We start from the raw sequence: 13905 nt of genomic DNA, 5'->3' as shown, positions 1-13905 counted from the left end.
ATGATGTTGGCTGTGTCCACAACAGCCACACTCAGCTATATATACCAACCCCAGCATCGCTGTACACTTATTCAGTGGGGAATAGGCCATTTACACATCTAATACTAGCTGTGATGGAATGTATGTCCACAGGATAATACCAGTGAAATGTTAGCTTATGCCACGCTGTTCTTGGACAGATGTCCTCCTGGGACATGTATATTCTGCATCCTGAAGTAGATCCCTCCACATACATGCACACTCGTACTTGGAAACACTGGGATTAGACCCCTACCTAGGTATGCAGTGCTACTGATGTGTGTGGCTTTAATTGCACACACCACACAGCTTTTAGGATGAGGTGTGTTCCAGGTTGCATGTTACATGCAGAACATCCTCATAATGTACATGCCTGAGGATGTTCTGCATGTTACATGCAGAACATCCTCAGGCATGTACATTATGGTATTGGGGATGTAATAGTTGTTTATGGACAACACATAGAGACATTCCATCATATACACACTGACAAACACATAACAGTCAGACACACATCTGAGAGACCTGGCCTGTCAGTGCTAACTACCTTGTCAGTGTGTCCATTGTGTTACAGGTAGGTTTCACACAGCACATGCATAACTGGGATGGATAGTGTTATCAGTTACCTGTATGGTTGATGGTGACAGTGGTCACCATACAGTGGTACATGGGACATGTACCGGGAGTACCATGGTGTAATGAGAGCATAACCAGCACTCACACCCCACTGTGGATATTGTATGCACTGGAACCTATGATGACACTCTGAAATACCCACCATCAAACATTGACCAGGACTGCAATACAACCCCTTGTCCATCCCAAGAGTGCTACTACAGGGATATGCATGTAATGCACATGCAACAGGCATAGTACAGTGATGCATTTTCATGCCTCTCTTATGAGCAGCAACATCACTATCCCTAATACTGTGTGGAAATGCATATTGTAATAGGAGTATGTGGCCTCAGAATGCTGTACCCTACATATATACACACATGCACACATACACACACTTGCCAGAACTCAGTGGGTATCCCATGCCTATCAACCCATTTGTACAACAGTGTTGTGCTCATACTGCAAGGCCCATGTAGCCCTTAGGGAGAGAAGTGTAACAAGGTACATGTAATGTCCGGTACAGCAGCAGCCACATCTAACTATGGCAATGGGCAGTGCGGTGGGTGTGAAGGGCCTCAGGGTATTCCCAACTACATGTCTACAAACACACAGACACTGATATTCTCAGTAATGCACATGTACACATTTGTCAGTACTGGGGTGCATCGGTACAGGTATTTATAGGTGTGTGCCAGGCTATTGTCCATGGAGAGATGGGAAGTGTAAGGGATGTGTGTTCAGTGGTATCGTGCCACCTGCCATGTGCCAGCAGGCCATCTATCAACAGACATCACAGGGGTGATCCTCAGGGTGAGAGTAACATGCATCAGCCAATCATCTAGCTGCCTCTTGCAGAGGACCGGTGAGGTGCTCCATTTGACATGTATGCAACATGCATTACATAACATGGTTAGTGTTTGTCTTGGAGACCTGTGCCCAAGCATGTTCTGTTGACTGTGGTAGTGTAGTTGAGGTATCCATGACATGTGATGCGTACAGGTTGTGGAGTTTTATCTGTGGCATTTATAACACAGCTGAGCAGACATGACAGTGTTAGTCAAGCATAGATTGCCTGTAAGTATCCAAGATGGATACCTGACATTTGCACATCTGTACAGAGACTGACAGACATCAGCTAGCTGACTAGCTATGCATTAGGATGAATGTGTTGACAGATAGACATCTATCTATCTATAGGTATGTCATTACTACATGATGGCAGCCCTCACTGACATATGCTATACACACAGTAGTCTACAGTTATTTGCCACATGTCAGATCATTATTCAGTAGTAAATATTTAATGAGACACAGCTCACACACCAGGAACACAACAGTGAGGACTCAGAGTCCATCATTGCATGAAGGGGTGTTTGTTTCCAGTACTACAATTAGCAATCCACTCTTACTTGGGAAAGCACTGTCAACAGTAGTAACATAATGATACAATACATGCCAGTGTGACTGCATATAACCTGGGATACTACCCCTGCATGTAACACATTCACACGGATAACAGTGTTGTACACGCCATATATACTCAAGTGTCCCAGAAGGTAGACTCACACTACTTGCTACTGTAATGACAGCACATACACGCATGTTATGCACATGGCATTACATTCACTTATTACAGATGTCATTACCCTGCTATGTTATCAGACTGGAATGTGATCACTAGTTACCAGGGCTGAGCAATGCTTAGCAGGTGTCAGCATTGCTGCAATATAACAGCTAAGCAGATTTGCCCACTGGTAAGTGAAGCCTACATGGTGTAAGCGCCCGTATGTCTATCGGTACATTAGCACCGCTTAGCTTCACGCAAACCCATGTAAACCCACTTAAAGCTGCTCAAAACTGCCTGTATCCAACAGCCCTTGTTCTACCCAGCAACAAAATAAACAGCCCTTGCAGATCTTGAACACAGGACCCAATACACTATAGTCACAGCAGTTAAACACTATGCCATGATAACTGTGAAGACAGTTGTTGTTTATCCAATATATCTGTCAGTACACATATTGAATAGTATTTAACAATTGCTGTGACTTCTACAATTGTGTAATACTTGTTAGTGGTATTAATGTTGCATCACATATGTTGTTATATCTAAATATACACACAGATAAATACAGTGTGATACATCTGGGAAGGTATACACAGCAGTAATGTTTACACACGAAAAGGATATGGATATGGATATATATATATATATATATATATATATATATATATATATACATATATATATATATATATATATATATATATATATATATATATATGTGTGTGTGTGTGTGTGTGTGTGAGCAGATATATGTGTACATGTGCAAGCATATATATATATATATATATATATATATATATATATATATATATATATATATATATTTATATACATCTGTATATTGCATCATATATATGGCCATATAAAGATCTCTCTGTATAGATATAACTATATATATATATATATATATATATATATATATATATATATATATATATATATATATATATATATATATATATATATATATATATGTGCACATCATATATGTAAACATATATCTATTTATGTCTATATATGTAGATATCTATAACTATACAGTGGGTAAAACTGCCTTCCAGTTTATAGCCTTCTACAGACCACCCTCCCAAACCCAGGAACCCCACTCGGCCTTCCTGAGAACACTGGAAAATATGAAGGTCTCTCCAAACACCATTATATTGGGCGACTTCAACTACCCAAACATAGACTGGGAGCATTACTCTGGCTCCAACACCCTAGCCCAAAGGTTCCTAGAATTTATAAACTCAAATGCTATGGAACACCTTATTACCACTCCCACAAGAGGGGAAAACATACTGGACCTGATCATCACCAACATGGGGACTCTATGCTCCAGACCAGAAGTGTATCCCTCACTGGTAAGATCAGACCATAAACTAATCTCACTGGATATTCACATCCCGACCCCACCCCCTGCCCAGAAAACCACAGTGAAAAACTTCTCTAAAGCAAATTTCACACTCCTCAAAACTGAGGTGGAATCCTTCAAAGCCCCCGGGCCTGTGGAAAATACGGCCCAGACCGCAGAATCCATTATAAACGCATTCTATGAACACCTTCAGGAATGCATGGATCGTGCGATCCCAAATAAAACCAAGACCCAATCCTCCAAAGGCAGACGTCCTGTCTGGTGGACCCCAGCCATAAACAAACTATACAATAGAAGGAGGAAGCTACTAAATGATAGAGCAAAATTCCAAAAAGGGAAGGCATCACTGATCAGTATTAGCAAAAAACTACGGGCACGCATAAAATTGTCTAAGGCCAGCTTCGAGAGAAAAATTGCACAGGACACTAAGGATAATCACAAGGCTTTCTTTAGTTATGTTAGGAACCTGGGTGGTAATTCCCAGATATGCTCAGAATTAGTCCAAAATGACAAAAAATACACCGAACCCACAGACATTGCCAACATCCTAGCTGACAGGTTCAGCACAAACCCCCCCCCCTCCCCATCAAAAGGGCAAATATCTATCCCAGCAGAGTGCTGCTCCCCTGACATCTCAGATGCTCAGGTAAGAGCCGCCCTCTCCAAAGCAAAAAGCACAGCATCAATGGGACCAGACGGTGTCCCGGCTGCCTACATGAACTCCAAGAAGAGCTAAACCCAAACATAAAACTACTGTTCAATCTCAGCCTTACTACAGGATATGTACCCAAAGAATGGCGTACAGCAACAGTGGTCCCACTCCACAAAGGTGGTGCCACAACGGACCCCGGAAACTATCACCCATAAGCCTGACTAGTCTGGTGTGTAAAGCTATGGAGCGTATTATCATGGAACTCATAAACAAAGACATTGGGAGCCTCCAGACACTGGACCCTACCCAATTCAGCTTTGTTAAGGGCAGATTTTGCCTCTTAAACCTAGTTGATTTCTTTGAAACAGTTATTAAAGCCATAGATGAGGGCAAGGTAGTCCACACAGTCTACCTGTACCCCGCAAAAGCCTTCGACACAATACCCCACTCGGGCATCATAAATAAGCTTACCAGCTTAAATATCAACCCCTATATCACAAGATGGGTTGCAAACTGGCTCAGAGATAGAACCCACATGGTCAGAATCGCAGGTGCCATCTCCGAATCCAAACCAGTTACAAGTGGCATCCCACAGGGCTCAGTTCTGGGACCTCTCTTGTTCGGTATATACTTCTCTGAGGTTCAGGCTAACACGGGGGGATTATGGCTGACAAAGTTCGCAGATGACTGTAAACTGGGGGCCATAATCGAATCTCCAGCTGACACAAGCATCCTCCAAAAGGGTCTCACAGAGATGGATGCTTGGTGCCAGAGCCACGGCCTCAAGCTAAATACTAAAAAGTGCATAGTCATCCCCTTTGGGAAAAACAAGGTGCCCACAAATGACCACATAGGTGGTAATCCATTAAGTACGGAAGAAGTAATTAGAGATTTGGGGACCAACGTAGATAGTAATCTCTCCTTTGATAATCATGTTGCCAAAGGGGTTAGAAAGACCTTCTATATAGCCCACCTTAGCACTTATGAGAGGAAAACAGGAAATGCACTTTAAGACCTAAACATGATGTCAGACCACATGCACACATGCACACATGCACATGCACACATGCGCCCATGTACACATGCACACATGAAAACACGCACATGCACACATGTGCACATGCACATGCACACATGCACATGCACATGTGCACACATGCACATGTGCACACATGCACATGCACACATGCACGTGCACACATGCACACAAACAAATACACTCCTCCCTAAAGCACACACACACACACACACACACACACACACACACACACACACACACACACACACACACACACACCAGCAATCTCAGAACATACACAATAGCAGGTGATGTTGGGGTACAGTATCACAAGCAAAACAGTCATATCACACATGTCAGCATGCAGGACATGTGTTACTCAACAGCATGCAGTGCAAGTGTAAACAGTCCTTGTTACTAACACTATACATGACTTTGATACATGTGTTTTGTTATTAGGTGAGTGGCCTCCCCCTGGAACGCAATGCATACATGGACACAACATTGCTGTGCAAGTATTCAAAACTCTGTAATGTACTGTGCACCATAACTCACAGGTCTACATACCATGGCTAGATGTGTATCTGTCTGTCAGATAGGTATCCAATGCTGCTTACTGCCTCTGTGTCTTTAGCAAATAATTGTGGACACATTTTTAGCACATGCATGATGAGCATTCGCACATTATCAGTGGTGCATGTATAATTGATGGAATACCATTCATCCACATACCCAATGTACAGTAGTTATGGTGAGTGTAGATCATATTGTGGACATGCCAGTGTCATCCATGACATGGCATGCTAAAACACAACTGCATATTTAAACATCACACATACCCAATGTGTGTCATATGACCTAGCCACTCAATAGCATCACAAGACATATATGTGTCAGTTATGCAAATTGTGATTGGTATGCATATTGTTTAGAGGTGCATATGTTTGCACACACACATTGAGGTGTATAGCAATGAAAGCTATGTGTAGTTCTGTGGTTACAACAACTGGATGGTTTATAGTACCATAGGCCATCATCATGAAGCATCATGTGGTCACTCAAGGCTACAAATGTTTCCCAAACCAGCACTAATCATGCTATACCGGAACTGTACTACCTTGGCTACATTCACCATTTCACAACCAGTTGTTACATGGGTTTGTAAGGAGGCCAATAAGGAGCATTCCCTGACATGAATGTGTAGTGTGTTGCAGAGTGTTTAAATGCCCCATGATAGGCATCTACTGCTCAGGTATTTTATGTGCAATGTGTGGATGAGATTTTGGATACTGGAGTGTGTATTTACAGAGGGTTTGTGAACCCTTTATGTGTAGCATGTTAAAATGCTCTGTGTATGACATAGCTGTTTATGTTATGTGCATGTTGAGTATCAACTTTGTCTATCCAATGGTCACTACAGTGTAGCCACATTTGTTTGAGATGATCTGGGTATTGCATGTGTTTGAGGTAGCTAATCACATTAGTGGGATGTGCGCGGTCTTACACCAAACATGCACAGCATGCATTATGGGTAGGTGTGTTACATGTGCACATGGCCTACACCTTAACTATGGCATGCACTTTTTATTTACAATAATAAATGTAGAACATACTCACCAGCATCTGTCCACTGTCTTGATGTCACCCCAGAGGGACCTACATAGAGATGAGACAGTTTGTCAGTGGCCACAACTGTGGCATTGCTACTGTGTGTTTGCAATCTTACAGCAGAACAACAGTTTACATTCACAGGCCTACAGATTATGCTCCAAATGATCAGTATTGCACAACAACAGGCTCCACATCTTCTAACTACACACTCCACATCTCACATATGCATGATCTACCAATACAGATAACAGTAGTCTACAGATATGCCATGTTACCTGCATGCTCCATGTGTGGTTGATGGGTGGCTCCAACCTCCATCATGGTGTATGTCTGCTGCTGTTGTTGTTGGGTAGGTGCCACGAGGCTCAGGAGCAGCTCCTCCACTCTGGTGAGGGGGGGTGGATATTAACACCACCCCCTGTTGCAAGCTGTTGTCTCCGCACATCAGAAGCATGCTGACGGACATGTCTGAGTAGATCACTGCAGTGGTGGCATACCTGCTCATATGTTCGGTTATGCAGGCCTACCTCATTGACCCTCTGGACAACATCTTGCCACATTGCAGTATGCTCCTGCTGGTTCTGGCTGGTTCGTGAGAACATTAGACTGTAGTGTGACTCATACAGCTAGTAATGATCTCATCTTCAGCACTACTATACCTGGGATTTCTGTGAAGTGCCATGATTCCTGGAAGACATAAAGAAAAAATATGTCTGAGCAAGTCATATGGCACATTTAACATTATACAGTACAGATATCACTGAACTGCCATATATAGCAACCTATTAGCTAACTGAGAATGAAACACTTTAACTACCACTTATCACTGCTCACCCCACAACTGCTTGAAAGTGCCTGGCTTACTCTATCTAATGAACCATGTTCTGCACAGCAACAAAATAAAATCACTATATAAGACTATACAAGAGTACCTGGCACACTGTATGCAACACAATGCACCACCTAGCCACAGCAGATATACATCAAGCTGATGTGTAAAGAAATATGTCATCCATCACAATGAGTGTAAGGTCCTGTAAATGTATTACTATTATACCACCCAACTTGTTAATGGCAATCCCGTGGCCAAAATATGTACACAATTGAGAATATAAGTCGCATACTGCTGTAGCCCACTATAAATGTTGCTAGATACGCAGTTATATGTTTTACCACACATATGACAGAGTACATGTTACAGACATACTCACACACATCAGACATAATTACAGGACACAAAGTTATGGCATCCCAGATAAGCTTTACGTGTGTACTATACAGTACTGTGTGTCAGTACTTACAAAACATTAACCTTGGGGAATGGAATCTGTGATGAATACAGGGACCGCACAAAACAGTGGATGCAAGCAATGTGGACATGCACCATACTTTGCTGTACAGGCACCGAGCTTCAAGTGGTATTACAGTACACACAGGATTTGGATTCAACATCAGTACCAATCAATAATCATAGATGTAGTGCTTTAGCCTCCAATGACACACCTCAGTTAAAATCAAGGGACTTAATCACACTGTATGCCATAGCACTTTTTCTGCCTAGCAACAGAATACACAGCTTTTGCTGGTATCAAAGCAAGGACCCATAATACCATAAAGTACACAATGAGGAACCTTGTTTGCAGACAGAAACGCCTCCGAGTCAAAAAGCTTCTTAACGCTTTTATTTTGAACAAACCAAAAGAGCGTTTTCGCCACAGACCACTGCAGCTTCTTCAGAGAAACAAGTTAGACAAAAAACACTCACTTTAAAAATACTACATCAGGAAATGACATATTCCTGTTTCCTGTTACCGAACAGTTGTATTTAAAAACACATACAAAGTGCTAAAAAGTTAAAGGCATCCCACATTTAGAATCATTTTTAAAAGTAGCACACAACAATAAGAAATGGATTCAATTATATGAAAAAAGATCTCAGCGACTTAACAATAATATGGATGACAAAAAACAGATGTCATTACTATTTAAAATAAACTACTATACAAAATATGTAAGTAGATCTATCAAAAAGTATACTCTGATACTCACTTAAAACATTAAGAACAAATTTGCCTTGTATGAGGTGTGTATAAGGGATAAATTCTGCTCATATTTGCTAAGGCTTAGTTTATTAAACATTCTGTTTGTGCTGTAACCATGCAGGACTAAGGAGAAAAGAGAAGAAGGGGGGAAAGGAAAGGGAAAAGTATCCTTTGCCCTGCGAGGAAAACACGTCGCGACCTAAAAGATTCAGCACGTGAGAATCCATTGTGTCTTCCTACTAAGACCACTAAGACTAGGTTATAAACCTGACTGTTAGGTTAAGCAAGCCCTGAATAGTAGCCGTTCAAGTCAACTAGCTAGACCCAATGTGTTAGTGCAAGGTACTGAAAACAAACAAGACTGCCAAGTCATCCAATATGTGTTGCCTGATATACGGGTCAGACCTAAAGTCAGAGAAAACTATATAGTAACAGTAGGTTTTACCTGAAATAACTTTTTAATTTAAGAACTGGGGCAATGTTGCAGTTAGTGTTAAGGCCAGGGAGACAGAAAGCGTCCAAGCGCAACTGCCTATCCAGCTCACAATTTTCTAGTATTAAAGATACAGGGCCCCCTCTGATTTTTAAGGGTACATGGTCTATAGCCATAAAGCTAAAGCTATGTCCTGGGAACAATGCAATATGTTTGGCCAGTGCGTTGTCATCTTTACATGTCCTAATTGCATACAAGTGCTCATACATCCTATCTACAGTCTCCTGTCGGTTTTCCGATGTAGAACCCAGAGCAGCAGTTGCACATAGCAATGTATATAACTGATTTGCTCTCACAATTAAGTGCATGCTTGATGACAAACTTCCTGTCCCTAACAAGGAATGTCTCCCTGTTCGGACATTGTTACAGAAGTTACAGAATCCACATCTGGACATTCCTTTCCTTTTATAAAAACTATGCTGTTGGATATCCCTTTGTAATAGTTCCTTCAAATTTTTAGATCGTTTAAAATAAATCTGGGTTCGTCTCCCAATTTTCCTGCTAGTGATGGGTTTGAGGATATCAACCTCCAATTCTTACGGATGATGTCCAGAATTGCTTCTGAATTAGTACTAAAAATAGTGGCGAAGCTCAAAGATAAATCTGTGTTTGATTCTCTGCGGTCAACATTGCTACCTATTAGACCACTTATAGGCACCTCATCTGTGAAACTACTAACTACACTGGAGGAGACCTTTTGTTTAGTCAATAAAGGGTGTAGAAGCCTCTAGTTCTTTTAAGAGTAACTTCCTCAATAAGTTCACAAACCATTTTCTCAGGATAGCCACGGTTAGTGAACATTTCCTTCAGAAATGAACATTCCTTAACAAAATCCACAAGGGTGCTGCACATTCTTCCTGCCCTCACCAGCTGTCCCTTCACTATAGATCTTTTCTGTTTGTGAGGGTGAAAGCTGGTGAAGTGCAGAAAGAATTACAGTATGTAACTTTCTAAAGGCGGTGGACCTGAAGCACTGATGACAAATATCCTTCGTAAGTTTGACATCTAAATAATCCAGCTCGGTGGTAGAAAATTTAAAAGTGAACTTCAGGAACTCAGTGGAATTACTGATATTATCCACTAAGTTTTTCGCTTCCAATTCTGACCCCTGAACAGGAGGAACATGTCGTCAAGGTAGCGGGTGTAGAAGGTAACAGGGGCCATAATACCAGGAGATCAGCCAAGATGTTTGCTTCCAGTACCCCATTACATAGTTTGCCACACCTGCTCCACATGGGAGCCATGGCCACCCGTTTCTGTAAATAGAAGTCACCGTCAAATAGGAAGTAGTTACTGGTTAGTACTATTTCAAGTAATTCCATAACCAGTTCGACCTCCAATCTGGGCCCCAAAATTTTGTAACATTGACCCTGTCCATTCAACCGCCTCTAAGTGCGGTATGCACGTATAGAGGTCAATGACATCAATAGTTAACAAGTTGTCATCTTCATTGAATGGCAGTTTGTTTATGTTGTCCAAAAATGTCCATGAGTCCTTACACACACTTGGAATGTACTTAACGTATTTGTCCAAGATGTGTGTGATTAGTTTGGAACATGGGTAAGTGATAGAGGATCTACTGTCAATTAAAGCTCTCATAGGGGGGTCAGAAATACTTTTATGGATTTTAGGGATCCCAAACATAACGGGGATCTTGGAAGACATGATGTCAATATAATTATATGTCTTGATATCAATTTTCCCTGTAAAGAAAAGGTCCCTAAAATATCCCCTGATCCTTTGTGTGGTACCGTTAACTTCATTTCTTGAAGCTTTTGTGTAGGCATCACTATCCAGGAGGGAAGTCATTTTCTCATTATAGGTGACATTATGAAAAATCACCAAGCCTCCTCCCTTGTCGGTTTTAACACCGTATAGGTAACTGACTAAGTTCATCCAGTAATAAGCGTTGTTCTTTAGAAATATTGGGAGTTGTAGGCCTATTATATTCATTATATTTGTTACCCAAAAATCTAAAATCAAATTCACACATGTTCTCAAACAATTCCAACGTAGAATGTAATGGAGGATTAAAAACATTGGGCAGTTTTGGAAGTCCTACATTGGGGATGGCGTTTACTTCACCATGATTCACAGCCTCTGTTTCATGATTGAACAGTAACTTAAGATTCATTTTTCTTACAAAACACTTTAGTTCAATAATTTCTTTAGCAACATTCCCATAGGAAGTTGGAACAAAAGTGTTTCCAAAAGCTAACAATTCTATCAATTGTTGGTCCAAAATAATGTCAGAAAAATTGTAAATGGTAAAGTCGCCATTCGTGTTAGTGAGAATGACAGGGGGCCCACCATAAGAAGGTGAGCTAGAGGCATCAGCGTCGACTATACTAGAACTATCTGCCACCAAGAAGTTAGGTATGGGGTCAAGCGGGGGCAAGTTTGTTACTTCGTTCTGTTCCTGTAAGACTTCTTGCTGCGTTGCCCTAAAAAATTTTTGTTGTTACTATTCCCTGCATTATAAGTGTTGTGCCCCTGTTGTCATTGTAACCTTTGTCACTTCTCTCGTGGCTTCCCTTATCCTTAGCAAAGCCCTTAATTCTGTTACTCCTTCTAGGTGTTGGGGTGGCATGAACATTCCCAGAGTCTTCTTCATCAAGGTCTTCTACCCCGTCCTCATCCTCACCTAATGTTTGGACCGGATATTCATTATTACTACTTATACGAACATGTCTGGTCCCATTAAGGTTAGGGTAAGCAGCATTTTTACCATAAGCCTCTCTGTCCCTACTCAATTTTTTACTCTTATTTCCCTTTAGTTTAAGTAGCAGAGTATCAATACTGGACAAAATCCGTCCGTGTCGAACTGGTACCTATTAAAATCTAAATGTTGCTTAATTTCATTGTCTAAATCATTAATTTCTTTTAATACAACATCAACATTTGCACCATAGTGCTTAATAATAACATTCATTAACTCAGCACCATGTTTTGAAAAAGAGCCTCCAGGTCAATCAAGAAGTCATGGTCTGAAATTAAACCAGAAGGCGTAAAATTATTCCGCAAGCCTTTTGGTACAATATTTTCATTAATGCATTGCTTGAAGTAAGCAGACTCAAGCTGCAGTTTTTTTAATTTTAATAATTTAGAGTCAAAAATCTTAAGCTTTTCGATAAGCATAAGCCATCATTGTTTGCGACAGTACCTGTGTTTATTCCTTGCTCGGTGAAAAGCAAGTTAGTAGTGTCCAAAAGCCAGCCACCGAGGTCTGGAATTCTATTATTAGACCCTGTAGGTGTATTGTCATTACTGGAACCAGCAACTGCTCCATTCCGAGCAGTTGTTTGGACGGTGGTACGTTCATTAGAAGCCACTGCAGCGTACGAACCAGTCCGTCTTATTGCTTCAAGGCCACTCGGACTTAAACCGGAAAGCTGTAATCCAGGTCCTTGGCTCATTCCTGTGCCAAGAACATCGGCAGGTGACATAGTCCGAGGGTTAGGTTGCGCTGCTGGGATCCAGTCTTCATTTGGGCCCTGGCTGTGCTCTATTGTCAAACCATTCCGGCTCAGACCATTTCTCAGTGCATGGAAGGAAGCTTGCATCGTATCCATCCTCGAGTTCATGTCATCCAATCTAGCTGATAGACCTGTTATCAGCGAAGTTAAGTCAGTGTCCATAGCAGTGCTGCCAGTTGCCATTAACTCAACTGTTAGTCAACTGCTAACAACTACCGGTAAACAAGATAAAACACGAAAGGCTGCAAAGCTGCAAACCAACAGGAATCCTCCTACGAAAAACCACAAAAACTGCTTTCAAACAAGTCAGACCAAAAAGTACACAATGAGGAACCTTGTTTGCAGACAGAACGCCTCGAGTCAAAAAGCTTCTTAACGCTTTTATTTTGAACAAACCAAAAGGCGTTTTAGCCACAGACCACTGCAGCTTCTTCAGAGAAACAAGTTAGACAAAAAACACTCACTTTAAAAATACTACATCAGGAAATGACATATTCCTGTTTCCTGTTACCGAACAGTTGTATTTAAAAACACATACAAAGTGCTAAAAAGTTAAAGGCATCCCACATTTAGAATCATTTTTAAAAGTAGCACACAACAATAAGAAATGGATTCAATTATATGAAAAAAGATCTCAGCGACTTAACAATAATATGGATGACAAAAAACAGATGTCATTACTATTACCTAACAGTCAGGTTTATAACCTAGTCTTAGTGGTCTTAGTAGGAAGACACAATGGATTCTCACGTGCTGAATCTTTTAGGTCGCACGTGTTTTCCGCAGGGCAAAGGATACTTTTCCCTTTTCTTTCCCCTTCCCCCCCCCCCTTCTTCTCTTTTCTCCTTAGTCCTGCATGGTTACAGCACAAACAGAATGTTTAATAAACTAAGCCTTAGCAAATATGAGCAGTATTTATCCCTTATACACACCTCATACAAGGCAAATTTGTTCTTAATGTTTTAAGTGAGTATCAGAGTATACTTTTTGATAGATCTACTTACATATTTTGTATAGTAGTTTATTTTAAATAGT

The sequence above is a fragment of the Protopterus annectens genome, chromosome 1.part1 (assembly GCF_019279795.1).
Source record: "Protopterus annectens isolate FY-2018-M chromosome 1.part1, PAN1.0, whole genome shotgun sequence".
NCBI classification, from domain to species: domain Eukaryota; kingdom Metazoa; phylum Chordata; order Ceratodontiformes; family Protopteridae; genus Protopterus; species Protopterus annectens.
Note: the sequence above shows the minus strand (reverse complement) of the source record.